Here is a 17,623-nt window from a genome sequence, read left to right on the forward strand (position 1 = left end):
TCAGACACTTTGGACCATGATCCTCTATCTCACGACAGCCCAGAAGGAATGGAGCCAGACAACTTTTGAGCAAAACTTCTGAAGTCACAAGGCTGAACACACCTTGCTCCTCTCAGCTTTTCTTCATTGTTTTTGCTGTGTTGATGACATATACATGTAAAATATTCATGTGATTCATGTGTGTTCATATCCCTGCGTGTAGAGGACAAAGGCTGACATCAGTGTCTTCTTCAAGTTCTCAAATTTTTGAATAGGTGTCTCTCTTTGAGCCGAGAGGTCACCAGATGATAAGACTGGCTGACTGGTTGCAGATGTTAACCATGCCTGGAGTTTGGGGGCCGTTTATGTCAGGAATTTTGATACAGTGATGAGAAACTGGCTGACTCAGTGAGTACAACCATGAATGTACCAGGAATGCTTTCTCCACGGAAAGTATTGCTGTTCATCATCTTTGTAGACATCACCACCATGTTTGAGTGTGTGTGTGTGCGCGCACCTGTGTGTGTGTGTGTGTGTGTGTGTGCATGTGTGTGTGTGCATGTCTATCTGTGTGCCTGTGTGTGTGTGTGTGCATGTCTATCTGTGTGTGTGTGTGTGTGTGTGTGCGTGTGTGTGTGTGTGTGTGTGTGTGTGTGTGAAGGAATAACTCACAGTTTTACATTTCCCTGGTAAACCAATCTGAGCATCTTCTCATGCACTGGGTGGTCATTTGTCAGCTCCCAGGATAAATGTCTACTTGAGTCCTTTGTCTACCTTTAAATTGGTTTGTTTACCTTTCCCATTGACTTGTGAAAGCTTTTAGTATCTTCTGAAAACTTGATCCTATCAGATACATGATTTGCAAAAATTTGTCTCACTTTCTGTGTTTTTTTTTTCGCCAGTGTTTTGATGATGTCCTTTGAAGCACAAGTATTTAAAATTTTGATGAAGCCCAATTTAGCTAATATTTTCTTTGGTTGCTATTTCATTCACCTCCTGATGAGCGTTTGGGTCGTTTCCAGTTTGGGGCTATTTCGAGTGAAGCTGTGATGTATGAACATTAAGGATGCATTTCTGTGTGTGTGTGTGTGTGTGTGTGTGTGTGTGTGTGTGTGTGTGAGCGCGCGCGCGATTTGTGCCTGCTAAATATCTAAGTCTGAGATTTCTAGATTGGCTGGTAAGAGAATATTTAAGCAAGGAGCTGCCAGCTTTTCCCAAAGGGATCCAGGTTGGTTTTGATGTTTGCTCTTTTAGTTTTTTCTTCATTAGTCCATTGAGAATTTCAAACAAAGTGTTTTGCTCATCATCACTCCCAAACTCCACCCAGATTCACTCTGCTTTCTCTGCCCACCCAACTTTACTTTAAAAAAAAAAACTCATCAAGTCTGATTTGTGCTGCCCGTTTACTACTGGATGTGTAGCCTTCTGCTGGAGCATGGCCAGCCTACCAGGGGCTGCACTCTTCAAGAATACTGACTCTCCCTCTCCCAGAGCTGTCAGTTGTCAGAAGCTCTTTGATTATGGGTGGGACTTAGTGCTCACCTCCCTTCTCTATGTTGGAATCAGGTCTGGCTTGATCTTGTACAGGTCTTGTGCATGCTGTCGCCATCTCTGTGGGTTTATATGAGAACTGCCCCTGCCTCCATGTCTCAGAAACACTATTCCACTGTTGTCACCCACTCCTTCCAGCCCTAACATACTCTCTGCTCCCCTTCTGCAAGGGCTGAGCCCACTCACAAAGTTCTCTGTGTTTGACCATCTCCAAAAGGCCTGGCCCTCACTGTAGCTCTCAATGTGTATGTTCCTGGTGTGTGATAGTAAAGAGCCTCTCTTCATATCCCTGCTGGCCATCAGTCTATCTTTTCCTTCTCTGGAATGTCTGGATGTTTGGGCTATTTTTATTGCATGGTTTCCTTCTGAAGCTTGAGGAGCATCATATGCCCTGATTATGAGCCCTTTCCCAGGTATCGTGTGAAAATCATCTCCTGTGATTTGTAGCTTTTCTTTTTATTTTCTTAATAGTACCCTTGCAGTACAGAAGGTCTTCATTTCTGCATAAATTGAAGTCTAATTTGCTAATACTTCTTTTGCCTTCTTGGAAGCTACCACTGGTACCTCGGCTTCTCCTGGTACAGTCCTGGGCAGATGGTCGAGGTGCTGCCCTTTGATTTTTATCTAGAGTTTTTAAGGTTTGGAGGTTTACATTTAATTGTGTCATCTATTTCAATATTTGCTAATAGCTTGAAGCTGGGGTCAAGGGTCATTTTACCACATAGACCCACTTGCATCAATACTATCTCTTGAAGAAAAAAAAATGCTCTTTTCAATTGAATTAACTGGGTATCTGTGAAACGGCTGGTAGAACTCATGTCGGATCTATTTTTAGACCTTTCATTTTGCTTAGTATAAATGTCGATTGTCACAGGGATGTCACCTTCCCTTGATTAGTCTTTATGCAAATTAGACGATGTTCCTCTCCAGCTTTATTCTCCCTGGTTGCTTTGAGTGGCCAGTGTGCTTTGAGCGTTTGTGTAAAGTTCAGAACAGTGGTTGAAACACAGAAATGAAATGGATTTTTGTGTAGTGACCTTGTATCCTGAGTTTCGCTGGCCATTTACAGGTTCCCAGAACTCTTTGACAAATTCTTCTGGCTCTTTTCAAGTTTTAAAAATTTCATTTGTTGTGGCGTGTCTGTGTGTGTGTGTGTGCATGTGTGCTAGTGTGAACACACACATGCTCACGTGTGTATGTGCATGCACCATAGTACATGTGTGTAGGTCAGAGCATTATTTGTGGGAATTAGTTCTCTCCATCTACCATGTGGGACCCTGAGAAAAAAACTCAGGTCACCAGATTTGGGGTCAGGCACCTTAATATCCACTGAGTCATCTCACCACCTCTTCCTGCCTCTTCTGTTAGCAGGAAGCCACTCACCAATAAAACTTTCATTTCTTCTTTCTCAGCCTGTGTTTCCTTCACTGTGTTACCATGGATCAGGGATTCCAGCACAATCCTGAATCACAGGCACGTGGTGAACACTCAGCACCAACTTGGTGACTTCATCTTCAGGCCTTTCTCCCCTGTACACCTTTATTGAGTAGAGGAAGCTTTCTTCAGACCGCTTCTATCAACCACCTAACATCATCATGTGCTCGTTCTGTCTCTACTGGGATAAACTGTCTGTCTCTACTGGGATAAACTGTGTCTCCTCTCATTGTAACATAAAGGGTAACACTTGATGAATTAGTTCACACTCAGAATCTTGGAACTTGGTGACAGCATGCTAGTTTCCTTTCTATGTGCTGTGCTTCATTTGAAAGGCAGGATCTCATGTAACCCAAGCTCACCTGAAACTCAATATGGAATAGAGGCTGCTGTTGGTGGGGACTGCTTGTTTGTTCCCAGCTGCTCAGCCCTGAAATAACCACACAGAAACTATACTATTTAAACCACTGCTTGGCCAATTACTTAAGCATATTGTTAGCTAGCTTTTTATATCTTTGGTTAACCCATTTCCATTATTTTATATTTTACCACGAGGTTTGTGGCCTACAGGCATGGTGGCTTGCGTCTTTCTCCTCTGGCGGCTCCATGGCGTCTCTCCAACTCCACCTTCTTTCTCCCAGCATTCAGTTTAGTTTACCCCACCTAGCTCTACTTTACCCTATCACAGGCCAAGGCAGATTCTTTATTCATTAACCAATAAAAGCAACATATATACAGAAGGACTTTCTACACCAGTCTGCCCTTGGACTTTTTGATCCTTCTGCCTTCATATCCAGGGTTCTGGGATTACAGGCATATGCTCTCCAGCACCAAAGGTCCCATCAAGATTTGTATTTGCATTCACGAGGGACTTGGTTCCCTTGCTTACAGTGTTGGAGAGCACTCCTCTCGCCAACAAAGCTGTCTACATTTGCCCTTTCTCTGTTTCCTAGGGACCCTATTCAAGACAGACATCCCCATGCTCGGGACTGTTGCTGTTTAAATCCCCACCAATTTTCCTGGCCTTTCCAGCTATACTGTGAAGTGTACTTCAAATTCCAAATATTTGACCTTTTTCTAGATAGGATTGTTACTTTAATTTTGATTAAATCAGAAATATTGGTTAGAGAGCACAGTCTATTTCGTTCTATTTATAACTACTGCTTAATGAATCTCTGTGTGTACATACCTGCATGTCACTGGTGTGCATGTGCTTATGTGGGGGAGCATATATGCTTGTGGAGGTCACAGGTCAGTGTCAGCTCCCCAGCTGCTCACTCACTGGGCTACATAGACTGGCTGATGAGTTCCAAGGACCTGCCTGGCCCTTCTTCCTCAGCGAGGGGCTTACAAACACATGACCCCATGCCAGAGCTTTTACACCTGTGCCGAGGATCCGAACTCAGGTCCTTACTCTTGCATGGTAAACTCTTTACTGAGGCATATCTGAAACCCTGTGTGGTAACTCGTGGACCCACACCCCCTCTCTCAGTGCCTACCCTGAGGATCCACTGGTTGCATCCATTAGATGTCTCCACTGAGCTTCTCCAGCGACCCTAACTTTCCATCTGTCCTGTCAATTAGTGAAGCTGCACAGTGAAACCTTTCAAGGCATCTGTGGATTCCCCCTTAAATTTCAATCCACCATTTCCCTCCACTTGCTTGGGATCATCTTGCCATTGTGACATGCTCCCCTCTGGTGATATGACCAGAGCTTACTTTATTATTATATTTTACCCTCTTTTCACTAATAGGATTCTGGTGTCTACTGCTCTGTTATTGCCATGGCCACTCCAGCATCCATTTTTAAATCAGAGTCTGAGTGACACGGGAATTTTTCTTTTATAATTACATGTGACTTTACATTTAAAGATGGATGCTCGTAAGTAGCAGAAGGCCACGTTTTGCTTTCTTGCCTGGCCTGACAATGTCTGCCTTTCATCTTTTAGGTGCAACCCAATTCCTGTGAAAGTTGCTGAACTGCAGAGGTCATCCCACAAGCCTTATAGGGAAATCTCTCCTCTCTGGGGCTGGATTGAAATCTATGACCTTGCTGTGTGTTCGGTTTGGCTCATCTGCCTTTTTCTGTTGAATATTTTTAGGATGTCATTGTCACCCTCCAATGAGCTTCTTGGCTCTTTGTCTTTTGCTCTCTGGTGACTCAGGGTTTCCCATGCTTGTGTCTCATTTACTAAAACTCACCTTCAAACAGCACCATGTTGCTTGTAATAGAAAAGCCCTCCCTGCCCTTCTTCCTCAGCTTCTCTTTTCTTTCCACACACTTCCCAGCTCTGTGTCACGGCCTGACCTCCCATCATGACTTCCACTTTATATAGTGAGTTAGCTTTGAAATAATTTGAGAGAATTCTTTATGGCCCCCATTTTTGGTCTGTAGCGCTCCTCTTTCTGTTTAGACTGAAGTTTCCATCTGGTGTCAGCTTCCTTCTATCTGTAGGACTTCCTGTAGCAATTTTTGAAGTGTCATTGTGCTGGCGATGTCTCCTCTCGGCTTTTGTTTGTCTACAGAATTGCATGGTGATTTTGCTTCGGAAAGGTTTTCACTGCATATAGATTTCTAGATTGACAGGGTTTTTTTTCACTCCTTTTTTCACACTTGAAAGAACCATTCTGTTGTCTTCTAGCTTGCATAAATCATGAGAAGGATTTGTGATTATTCTTATCTTTGATTTTTTTACACTCTTTCTCCCAACTAATTTGAAAAAAAAACCCTTTATTTGAGTCATAATGGTAGTGATTGTAGTTCCAATTATGATGGTAATGATGGTGATAGTAGTGATGGTGGTGGTGATGGTGGTAGTCATGGTGATGGTAGTGATGGTGATGATAATGATTGTGATAGTGATGGTAGTGATGGTGGTAGTCATGGTGATAGTGGTAGTCATGGTGATGGTAGTGATGGTGGTAGTCACGGTGATGGTAGTGATGGTGATGATAATGATTGTGATAGTGATGGTAGTGATGGTGGTAGTCATGGTGATAGTGGTAGTCATGGTGATAGTAGTGATGGTGATGGTAGCAGTGATGGTGACAGTAGTGATGATGGTGATGACAATGATTGTGACGGTGATGATGATAGTGCTGTTGATGGTGGTGATTTAATATATTTTCTACTTGATATTTAAAAGATGTTTGGGTTTGTGGGATTCTTTTTAACTGATAAAGCTTGCCATCATTCACTCAAACATGCTCCGAGTTTCTCCCTAACACACTCGTGCTCTATAATCACAATGATCAGCTCCCAGACAGCTGACAACATCCCACAAGTCACAAAAAACTGCCTTCAGGTTTGATGTTTTCTTATGTTTTGCTTCATACAGCTTGCTGTGTCTGCAGGCTTCACAGTCCTTTTTGTGGGCTCACCTGTTGTGAGTTCTGCTTGGTGAATTCTGTGTCGTAGCTTGACTCTATTGTTGAGACCTAGCTGCTCCATATGACATCTTCTGCCATCCATTCCCTCCCTATGGTTTCTGCCTGTCACTCCCAGCCATGAGTGGGTGAGTCCCATTCTGTAACAATCTCCCTGCTTATTCATGATCCCATGTTCTCCACCTCCAAACCTGTGTCACTGGATTGTCTTCCTCCTGGGTGAGGGTCAGAGCTTCCAGCTCTTTCCAGCAGCTGTCCACAGGTAGACCCATCCACTCCATCTTCTCGAGTGCTGGATTTTGTAACATACCTCTGAGGAGTCTGCCTTTGAAAGACTTTTATATTTCCTACATCAGGACTGTTTTCAATCTCTTCTTATTCTTTGGCTCCGTAAGGTCAATGCTGGTATTTCTTTCAGGGCCTCTGGGACACTTACCAAGTGTGCTTTGTTTCCATCTAGGGGAGAGAACTACTCACTCTGGGAGCCTGGGCCTCACGTAGCTCCCTGCTCGATGCCCCGACCTGTTCGCAGGGACTAGAACCTTTCTGTAAATGGCTCCCTGCTTTTGGTGTCTCCACCCTACAAACTCACACTGTCAACTCAATGTAGCAAAGCGTCCGGGTTGTGTTGGGTCCCCTCTCTGTGCTGCATCCAGGGTGTTCTTTAGGTGGGTGGGGAGGTCTGTGTGTCTACATATTCTTCTGAGGTCAATCTTTGCCACCTGACCATCACTACCTACAGATATCTGCTTCTCTTATTTCTCTTATTACCTATTTCTGGGTATTTAGTCTTTTGTATTAGGTGAGTAATCCCAGGCCTTGTTACTCCCCCATAAGTAGAAGTGGGATGAGACTCTGCCTCCTGACCACGGACCCTTCTTTTTTTCCCCAATGAGTTCTGAGATCTTCGCAGTGGGAGAGGCTGACACAGGCATCATCAGCCCTGGTCTGTAGGTATCAGTTAGAATACATTCTGATGCCCGAGAAGCCAGCTGTGGTGGTGTGCAAGAGATAGGTGTGTTAGCTGTTCACAATTGTGAGAAAATTGCCAGATCCATTGATGAAACGTCAGTCCCAATCTGGACGGGAAGCACCCAGAAATGACTACATCGCCACCCGGAGCTCGCTCTTTGGATCCCCACTATGGCTCTCTGCAGCTGGGAATCCAAGGTATTCAGCTCTCTCCAAAGCACTCCTCAGTCCAGTGACTCTCTTTATTCTAGAAAACACTGTGCTCTGAGCCTTCGGGCCACTCCACTCTCCTCCTCCACCAAGTCCCATTTCTGTTCTCTGCTCCATAAACTCTTGATCCCTGCTCCTCGGCTGAAATAGTCATATTCCTTTTTATTGCCCTAAAATTGCCTTAAATCAGTCCTCATTAGATTTCGGTCCCTAAACATCAGCGAAATCTCCACTGCGTGGCCCTACGTGTGTTAGGCATTTTCTTATTTGATGGATCATAGAACTTCGACAAAAACTCCGAGAAGCAGGTTTTACTCCAGGCAAGTAGCCGATAAAGATAAAAGGCCACGAGTCATCTCGCCTATGTAGCTTTGATCCTTATCATTTCCCCCTGATTTATTGAATCTGCTCTTTGAATCTGCGGAAAGACAGTCCTTCAGCAGTGTGACCTTGGATAATTCTGCGGGTTTGTCCAGCTTGGTCCCTCCGCTGCAAAGCAGTGGTCCCACACACAGTAGGACACTGAGGTGAGAACAGAGGGCTGGTGACCTTCAGCATGTGACAGGTGTGAGAAAATGGCCAATCCTTTCAGCATAGGAATGACATGGGGTGTCTACTTTCTCAGCAAGTGCTAGGGTTGCTAGATAATTCCATGTGATTGAACTGAGAGAGAGGCAATTCCAGGATCCCTTAGGATCACCCACGGTCCCTGATGCCCACATTCCCTCTTCAGACACAGGGCCTTGTGTACCACCACCAAGGACAGAGTGTCTTGAACATAGTGTCTTGTGTAAGCAACCTAGTTAGAGGTTGTCAGTGGCGGCAATACAACCGAGGGATGACCCAGGGGAGTCTGGGAGTTCAGGCTACTTTTCCTAGATCACAGAGGCCTGGACTTAAGCTGGCTACCTAACTCTGATTGATTTTTTTCTCATGCCACATACTGCAAGGTTCCCCCACAGGAGGCACTGTCCTCCATCTTAGGGACAGAATACATCCTTGAGGCACATTGGGAAGCCTTCCCAGGAACATGTGGTCCTAGCAGAGGTCAAACAGATGTCTTATTATTTCTGTAATAACCGCATGAGATGTGAATCCTGGGTGCAGAGCCTGAGTCCAGGATGAAAACAGAGACTCGGTGTGGGCCAAAGTTCACTTAAGGTCACATGCTGGTATTGACCCAGGTCTGGTGGTTTCTGGCTGGAGGCAGAACAGCTCAGGGAGGACATGAATTTCTCCCTGCTCTAACAAAATGCCTGTCAAAGCAACTTAAGGGAGAAAGGGTTGAATCTGGTTCATAGTTTGGGAAGGGGTATGGTCTATCACCTGCCTGGGAAGGTACAATAACAGACGCACACGGCAACTGTCACATTGTGTCAACAGCCAGAAGCAGAAAGGAAAAAATGGCAGTGCTCAGGTTACTCTGTTTTTTATTCAGTAAGGGACCCCAGCCCATGGGATGATGCCACCCACATTCCAAATGGGTCTTCCCTCTTCAGTTAAACTGTTCTGAAAATACCCTCCTAGAGATACCCAGGATTGTGTTTCCATGGTGATTTGAAATCCAGACAAACTGACAATTAAGATTAAACATCACCATAGGCGTCTGCCCGGGCTCCACTGTTTCCAGCTGCGCAGCGTTGAGGCGTCTACTGAACTTCCCCACGCTTTGTCTCCCCATCAGGGACACAGCTGCCAAGAGTTCCTCCCACATATGGCTGCGGTGAAATCTAGACAGGTTCCTAATGCGTGCGGTTTCCCATGATGAATACCGAGGCCCGCGCCTCCGTAAATGTCAGCCTTCACAGTTACTCTGGGCAGCCAAGTGGGTGAGCGGTCAGTGGGAACCAACCCCTGCCACCTGGACCCCCTGTGTCAGAAGAACAATGGGGCAGAACAAAGTCATTTATCTCTGCGCTTGTCCGTGTCGGGTCCAACAGCTCGCAGGTCTTTTCTACAAGGGTGGGAAATAGGGTCCTCTGGGACCATAGTAGAGTGGACAGTGCTCTGAGGAACTCAGTGAGTGTCTGGTTTCTGTCTGGACCACTGCCAAGCTGACTAAGAGAGTCAAACAAAGCAGAGCGAGGTGACGATGGCAGCAGTCCTACAGGCGATGTAGCACCCACTCTCGCCTTGCATGTCATCACGGCTGGTGCCCAGGGTGCGGTCACAGCTGTGCCTCAAGCAGCCGAAAGCTACACACACAGGCATGGTCACACAGGGGCAGGGAAGGAGTGCAGGGGAGGACTGCACTGCTATGGCCTCTGCTGGGGCCTGTAGGTGACAGCCAAGCATCAGGACTGCCTGAGCTCTTATGCGGAGTCCTCTGACAGAAGAGCCCTCCCCTCACTCCCTCAAGAGGTTGTCAGAATGTGTGGCCCTAGCTTCTTGCTGGCTGTTGTCTTGAGTCTACCATGGTGTCTATGGGCTGCCTATAGCCTTCTGGAAGATCGTGACAGTTCAAACAGCTGTATCTTTAGTGGGCCAGTGAGGAGCAGCAGGCTGTCATATCCAATGGGTCATTTCTACAGAGAGGCATCAGTCACCTTAGTTGTATTAGATGACTAGCTTCTTCTAGCCACCAGTCCATACACTACTGGGGAAGACAGAGCATCATAGCTCAGGCAGCGTGGGGACCCATTAGAATGAAAAGCATCCCCTAATGCCAGTCATGCTTCAATTCCCAAGACAACCAAAGGAAGCCCTAGTGGAGAACCTCGTGCTGGACTGTCCCTCCACAAGCCCCTTCCTCTTCGGCTTGCCCTGCAGGAGCCCTCCATGAGTGCCTTAAAAGGGAGTGATCTGGGTCCTTCAAGGAAGTCTGTAGCTGGCACTGCCTGCCTTTCCAATGCTCCTGCTTGGAAGCACAGTTAAGTGGTGTGTCCCTACAACAAGAAGGAAAGAGACTTGAATGTTGATAGACCAAGCAGATGTACCCAGAAGCTCTTTGCTAATATGACAGTGGCCAGGAGTTGGAGAGGCTGGTGTCCTGGGTGGGACCATTCTCCGGCTTGTGATGTGTGGCATCGTCTCACAGAGGGCTGGGGACTGTACTTGCTGCTGGGTCCAGCAGCTGCCTTTCTAAGCACAGTCTCCTTGAAAATGGCTGGGTCTTGAGGCCATCACTTAGTTGGGTGATAATCATCTGCATTCATGTCTGTGTGGCAGGTAGACTTTTCTGCGCTTTGCATACACAATTACATTTTAATCCTCACAACAATGACTAAGAGAATTTAATGAATTTCTGGGAGGCAGGGAGCAGAGGGAGTGGGGAGCTGACCTAAAAAAAAAATACCAAACCAAACCAAAACAGGAGGAACTGCAGTCCAGGCCAAAACCTGTGGTAGCAAATCTGGAACCCAAGAGAGGCAAAAGGCTCATCGGAAGCAGGATAGGCAGAGCCCGGTGAGCCAAGACACACACAAAGGTCATAACTGTGTTACACACGGGGCAACCTTCCTGGGGACAGTTCTCCAGGGGCCTGCCACCAGAACCCAGGTGTGTACACAACCTGGAGAGCTCGCAGCAGAAGCCAGGCATCCTGCAGGCACACCGCAGCAAACACAGTGGCTCACGACTCAAGCAAACATCCCTCCCAGCAGCCAAAACTAGGCGGATCCCAGAGAGAAGCACATTGCCAGGGAGCACAAGACCCTGACTTCATAGAGACCCTTACAGCACTCACCTGTCTTCATGCCCTCCTCCCCCCATCAACATGGCATTCAGTTGATTCAAAAGCCAATTGTGAGATGCCCCAAGCAGGAGGCACACACTATTGCCCTTATCCTTGCATTTCCTGTTCAAATAGATTGCCAGGGCACCAAAGGGACCAGTGGTGAGAAACAGGCAAATCCCCAGAAGCTCCTAAGGCTGGAGGAGGCCAGCTTCAGAGAAGCCACAGGATAGGACAGCCAGAGAAACCCAGTGAGCCTCCCAGCTCAGCACCGGGACTCTGGAACAGGTTGAGGCCCTCTCATAACGCTGTAGGGTGGGAGCCAGGTTCAGAATGATTAAGAACACAGAGCCCAGAGATACAGGGATGGCATCTTGAACAAATACATAAGGAACACTTTGGTGCCTCCAGGAGTTCAAGAGTCAAGCAGGGCGGGAGAAGGAGTGTCCGGCAGGGGTTGGGGGAGGGAGAAGCCAACACTGAATGTATGAACCTTGTTTCCAAATGGAAGAGCATCAGCCTTGAAAAGGAAGAACCTGCAGTGTGCCAGGTGGGACATAGCCAGACTCACGGCAAGGACGAATGTCACAAAATTGCCCCACGCCAGGACAGAAAATAGCAGCAGCAGTGCTAGGGACTTCCAAGAGAGGGAACAATTGTCTGCAAGGGAATGAAGCATTCTGGGGGACTTTCCTGTGGGAGTTTGGGGCAGCGGGGGGGGGGGCGCTCCTGGATGGAGGGAACCCCATGCCATGCATATAACAATTGAGTGTTGGGAGAAAACACCTGGGCTGCGAAAGGCAAGGCAGACAGGCGGCACAAAGGTGGCAGAAATCCACAAGGTCTTCAGAACAAGCAGAAGGGCTCAGAAGGTACAAAAGGCTTGCCTTCACGTCCGATGATGAGTTCAACCTGCAGAACCCATATGTAGGTAGAAGGAGAGAACCACTCTGTGATTTTGTCTTCTCGCGTCCACGTGCAAGCCATGGCACAGGCCCATCACACACAAGAATAATTGCTTAAAAGAAGGAGGAGAAAGGAAGTGGAAAAGGGAGGAGGGGGGAGATGAGGAGAAGGGAAGACTACAGGTAATCCAGACAATAGGTAAACAAGAGGGAGAAAACAGAACCTGGGTGATCAGGGTTTGTCTGCAGTGGCTCTGTGGTGATGAGGTGGTGGCTATAGAGTGCGTCCTACCAAGAAGACCGCCCCCACCTCCTCCCTTAAGCTCACATCTTTCTATCTTCTTTTTCACCACTGTGACTCAAGATCTGACAAGAAGCAACTTAAAAGAGGAAGGTTTCATTTGGGCTGTTGGCACGAGGGTGCAGTCCACCATGGTGGGAAACTTAAGGTGTCTGCTCCTGCTCCTGCCTACTGCTCTGGGAGGGTGCTTGCTCACATCTGGGTGCGACAGGAAGCAGAAAAGGGGGTACTGCATGTAGCCAGCGCCCTCCTTTTCCTTCTTCTTTAGTCCAAGACCCCAGCCCATCAACTGTGCCGCTACGTTCAAGGTATTTAATCAGTTAATCATTTCTGGAAACACACGCAGGGACACAGCAAAAATGCCTTATTAATTCTCTTCAGGTGTTGTCTTCACTAGGGCTTCTATCACTGTGATGAAACACCATGACCCAAAAGGAAGTTGGGGAGGAAAAGGTTTATGTGGCTTACACCTCCATCTGAGTGTTCATCACTGAAGAAAGTCAGGCCAGGAACTCAAACAGGACAGGATCCTGGAGGCAGAAACTGATGCAGAAGCCATGAAGGGGAGCTGCTTACTGGCTTGCTTCCTCATAGCTTGCTCAGCCTGCTTTCTTATAGGACCCAGGGCCACCAGCACAGGGATAGAACCACAAACAATGGGCTGGACCTTCCCCAATAAATCATTAATTAAGAAAATGCCTTATAACTGGATCTTATGGTGGCACTTTTCTCAGCTGAGGTTCCCTCCTTTCAGATAACTCCAGTTTGGGTCTCAAGTTGACATAAGACTCGCCAGCACAGGTGTGTTCAATTTCTTCCCACTGGGGTGGGCATATTGTTAATTACAAATTTCATAACTGAGAACAACTGATGTAGGAGGAAATAAAGCAAAAAAAAATCCTATAATGTTTTAAGTAAATTTGTGATAGTGTGTTGGGCAGAACTTAAAGCTACCCTCCGCTGCAAGCAGCATTGGCTGCAGGCTGAACATACTTGCTAGGTGTAGCTCTTTTTTAATTTAATTTTTCTTTATGTGTATATGTGCATCATGGATGTCATGTGTGTGCCTGCGGGGGACAAAAGATGACATTGACTCTCTCTGGATCTGAAGTTACAGATGGGTGCGTGCAGCAGGGTATGGGAATTGAACCTAGGACCTCTGGAAGAGCAACAAGCAATCTTAATCCCCGAGCTGTCTTAATCTAACCAAGTTGACAAGGAGATTTGGCCACCACTGTGGGATCCACCTAGAGTTTTAGCTTTCCCCTTCTGAAAACACCCCAGGAGCACGGGGCAGCTGGCCTGACAGCAGAGGAAAGCATGAATATTAAACCCCAGAGGATGTAGAAAAAGGGGCTGTAGGGAGCAGGAAGCAGAGTGAAGCAGGAAAGAGCTGACATTCTTAGCAGTGTTGAGGCCAAGGATGATGGACAGTGGGGGGCAAAGGAAAGGGGGCTTAAGGTGCAGATAGACTATCTGAAAGTACCAGACAGTCCAACGGGAGTGCCCAAAACTTGGGGTGCAGAGAAGAAAAATAGCAGGCTGAAACTCACCCTCCTGTTTTACTGGTTGAATTAAAAATACAAAGCGTCTTGGGTTTTGTAAGGGCAGTGGAATACCGCCCAAGGCCCACAAGTAAGAAATGGAGATGTGTATTGTCTCAATAGTGAAGGGTTACCACCTGCAGCTGCAGGACTCGCTTGCTCTAGAGTCTAGAGTCTAGACACAGCACTAGGATGAGCCGGATGCTCTCAAGAGTTTTGACAACACACTGTTTGATGAAGTCAAAAAGTGACAGGTGAGGTGAAGTTCATAATAATGAGTGAGAACCCACAAGCATATTGCTCAGGAAACATCTGGATGGGATCCGTGTCCCTTAGAGTTGGCACCAGCTAAGCCAGAGGAAGCAATCAAGTCATTGTGGGACCCATGGGGGAAGGGTAAAGGGCACGACTCACTAGGGCCTGAGATCCTACTCCCCTGTGTCCCTGCTATCTGCTGTGCCTCTGGTTCCTTCCCAAGTTGATCGCCCAAGGAAACACAGGCAACAAGAAGACTTTCTAAGGCTCTGGAGTCACGTGCAGGGCAGGTCTTTCTCTCAGTTCATCCTTCCTGAGATGCTCCTACAGAAACACTCAGCAGCACGCCTCATTACCACCCTAAGTGTATCTCAATCAAATTGGCTATCCTAATTAACCATTGCAGGCATCAAGGGTGCTCAGCCCTCATCCTTCTTGCTAATCTAACTCAGCGGAGCTCAAGGAGGTTGAGAGGTAGAGCCAGGAGAAGGTTCTGGAACTGACTAAAGTTTGGCCAGGCAAATCTTTGTCATCATACACAGAAGGTGTGTTTCAAGAGTAAGAGAAGGAAGGTGGGATGAGTTATCGGTGTGTACATTGTACATATGCACGCGCGCGCGCGCGTGCACACACACACACACACACACACACACACACACAGCAAGTAGGGTGGGGGGCTCCTCAGATTATAGCCCTTGGTGCTGCTTTATGTCTGGGGCACCTCTGTTCCATATTCCGTCCTGCTCCCTATGAGTCAAACATGGGGGAAAACAAAAAGGCTCTATCCGGGGAAAGGTGATCCCATCGTGTCCCTGTCCCTCTGTGTAAGATGATCCTAGGCTAACCCTCCCTGAATTATATCAATCCCACTCTATAGAAGGGGAGGCAATGTTCCCCGAGCTGCCCACAGATCCCACCAGTCCTGTCTGGAAATCCCCATGCCTGTGCCTTGGTGCTCTGGAGGACACCCGGTGGCTTGTAAAACAAACAGCAAAAACTGGTGCCTTTTCAGGTTCATTTTACATATGTAACTAAAAATGAGGAGTGTCAGGGTGACCCTCCAGAGTGTCTGTTACATGGGGTGTCTGACAACTGTCTCCCCAGATTCATCTCTTGAAATCCTTGTTCCCCAACACCCCAGGGTCAAGATGGATTTGGAAATGGGGCCTTTCAAAGGATGAAGGATCAAATAAGGTCACTGGAGCAAGACCTAGTACAGTCTGACTATGTCCTCCGAAGAATACTTGTCTGTGGACAAACACCAGATGACCATGTTGGGACACAGGGACATGAGAGCCACCCACAGGCCTCGAGAAATAGCCTTGGGAGGACCAGTCCTTGATTTTGACTTCCATCCTCCAGAATGGGAGGCAGTGTATTTCTGTTGTCTAACCTGTGAGCCTGTGGCCCAAACTACATATGGCTTAGAGAGAGAGCTGTTCCCAGAAGGCTCTGGCTCTGGGGTGGGGAAGGAACGATCTAGGGAGTTGGAGAAGGGCGTGGGAGGCAACCGCATTTTAATGAATGTGTGTTCTCATCTTCTGTGTTGTCTTTGGGATTTTTATCTTGGAAATGAAATTTAAAACACATGTGGGAGGTTTAATGAATTGGAAATATCTGCCTCATGGCTGTTCCAAGGGGGTGGGGGGTGGTGGGAAACAAGTAAACTAAAATTAGAAGGGAAAGTGTTTGTACTATTTGGGAAGCCTTAAAAAGCTAGATGCTAAACTCGGTTCCCCCAAGGTTGGCTGGGTTGGGAACAGACCAGTCTCCGTGACCCAGCACAGACAACACTCGCGTTGTGACAGCTCCGTCATGGGGCCCTAGTTAGAAGGCAGAAGGTGAAACTCACCACGACTCACACCGGCAGAAGGTGTGGCAACATTGACAATTGCAGTTCCCTGCCCAAATGTCACCTGGACACAGTGCTGGGGGAGTATTTCATGATGTGTTTAGACAGAGGGTTAATGAGCAAAAGACATAACTCTTGAAAAGAAAAACCTTCAAAGTACAGACACAGGGCAGAAAGTGGCCAAGAGAGGTTGTACAAGTGGTCGATGCCTAACGAGGAATTGCTTACGTGAGGACATTAACTGTGGGATAACTGCAAATGTGGGCAGGAACAGATTTACTCTCAGCATCACCAAACACGGTCATAGCCATGACTCAATGAAACAAATGAGTGTTCGTGTGACAGGTCGCCTGTGACCAGGCTGAAGGGGGCAGGTGATAATGTGTGGTACCCTTCTGACAAGATGGTCCTGGAGAGACAGCCAGGGCCATGTGTGGAAATGTGTATACTGAGATGGGCCTTTGAAGGGACCTGAATCCAATCCTCATTTGTTCATCAGCCACTCTACCTAACTTATGCCATGAACCAGGCTGAACATGTGTGATAAAGTGACAGTGCACATAGAGGTCCTCTGGGGAGCATGAGGACAGTGGGAGTGAGGGTAGAACCCTACGGAGATGGCCCCACAGCAGAGGGTGGGTGTATCTGAGTGAGAACAAGCTCACCCTTGGGGAAGGAGATGGAGGAATCTGAGTTATGACCAGGGACACCATGAGACTTTCAGGGACCAGTCTTTCTCCTCTGTGCCCCGGGAGGCCCTTGCAGTAATGGAGCCACCATCCTGTGCAGGGGTTGGACAGGAAGGAGGTTGTTGGAAGCAGATAGTGTGGGCTTTCATCAGAAAGCCAGAAGAGGAGGCAGGACAAGCCACTGCAGAGCAGGGGTGTGGTGAGCAACTGCAGTTGGATGGGAAGACGTCCTCTGACTGACCTCCAGGAGCCGAGAAGACCAACCACAGCATGTGCTTTTGATATGAACGAGAGGAAAAAGGAGCATGGAAGGGGGGAGAAGACAACACACCCCATAAGGGCCAGCATTTGTCTCTGTAATTACAGACAATCTTCTCCTTCCATTGTTTGTTTCCCAAGTTCTGTATTGAACAAATATTGACCGTGTAATCTAAAGAAATGTATTATGACGAAGATAAAAGTGACTCACAAAGCCTCCTCATTTCTGTCTTGCTGGATGCAATCAGCTAGCCACCCAGGTCTCCTGGAGGTGGACAGCTCTGCCCCCCGCTGTCCAGAAGCTGTAGACCCTGTAGGACTTCCCGCAAAGACTGCTGGTCTGACTGCCCACCCTCATTTCCTGTCGAGGTGTATACCCTGACAAGGCAAGGCTACCCCAGGCTGCTGTCCACAAGAAGTGTCCCATCCAGACAGTGTGCAAACACACACACACACACACACACACATACACACAACACACAGAATTATGCATCAGCTCACAGCTTTGCAATATATACTCAACTACACACACACAAACACATACATACACACACACACAGGGTTGTGCATCATCACACAGCCTCGCAGTGCATACTCAACTATGCACACACAC

The sequence above is a fragment of the Myodes glareolus genome, chromosome 19, assembly GCF_982192425.1.
Source record: "Myodes glareolus chromosome 19, mMyoGla1.1, whole genome shotgun sequence".
NCBI lineage: Eukaryota > Metazoa > Chordata > Mammalia > Rodentia > Cricetidae > Myodes > Myodes glareolus.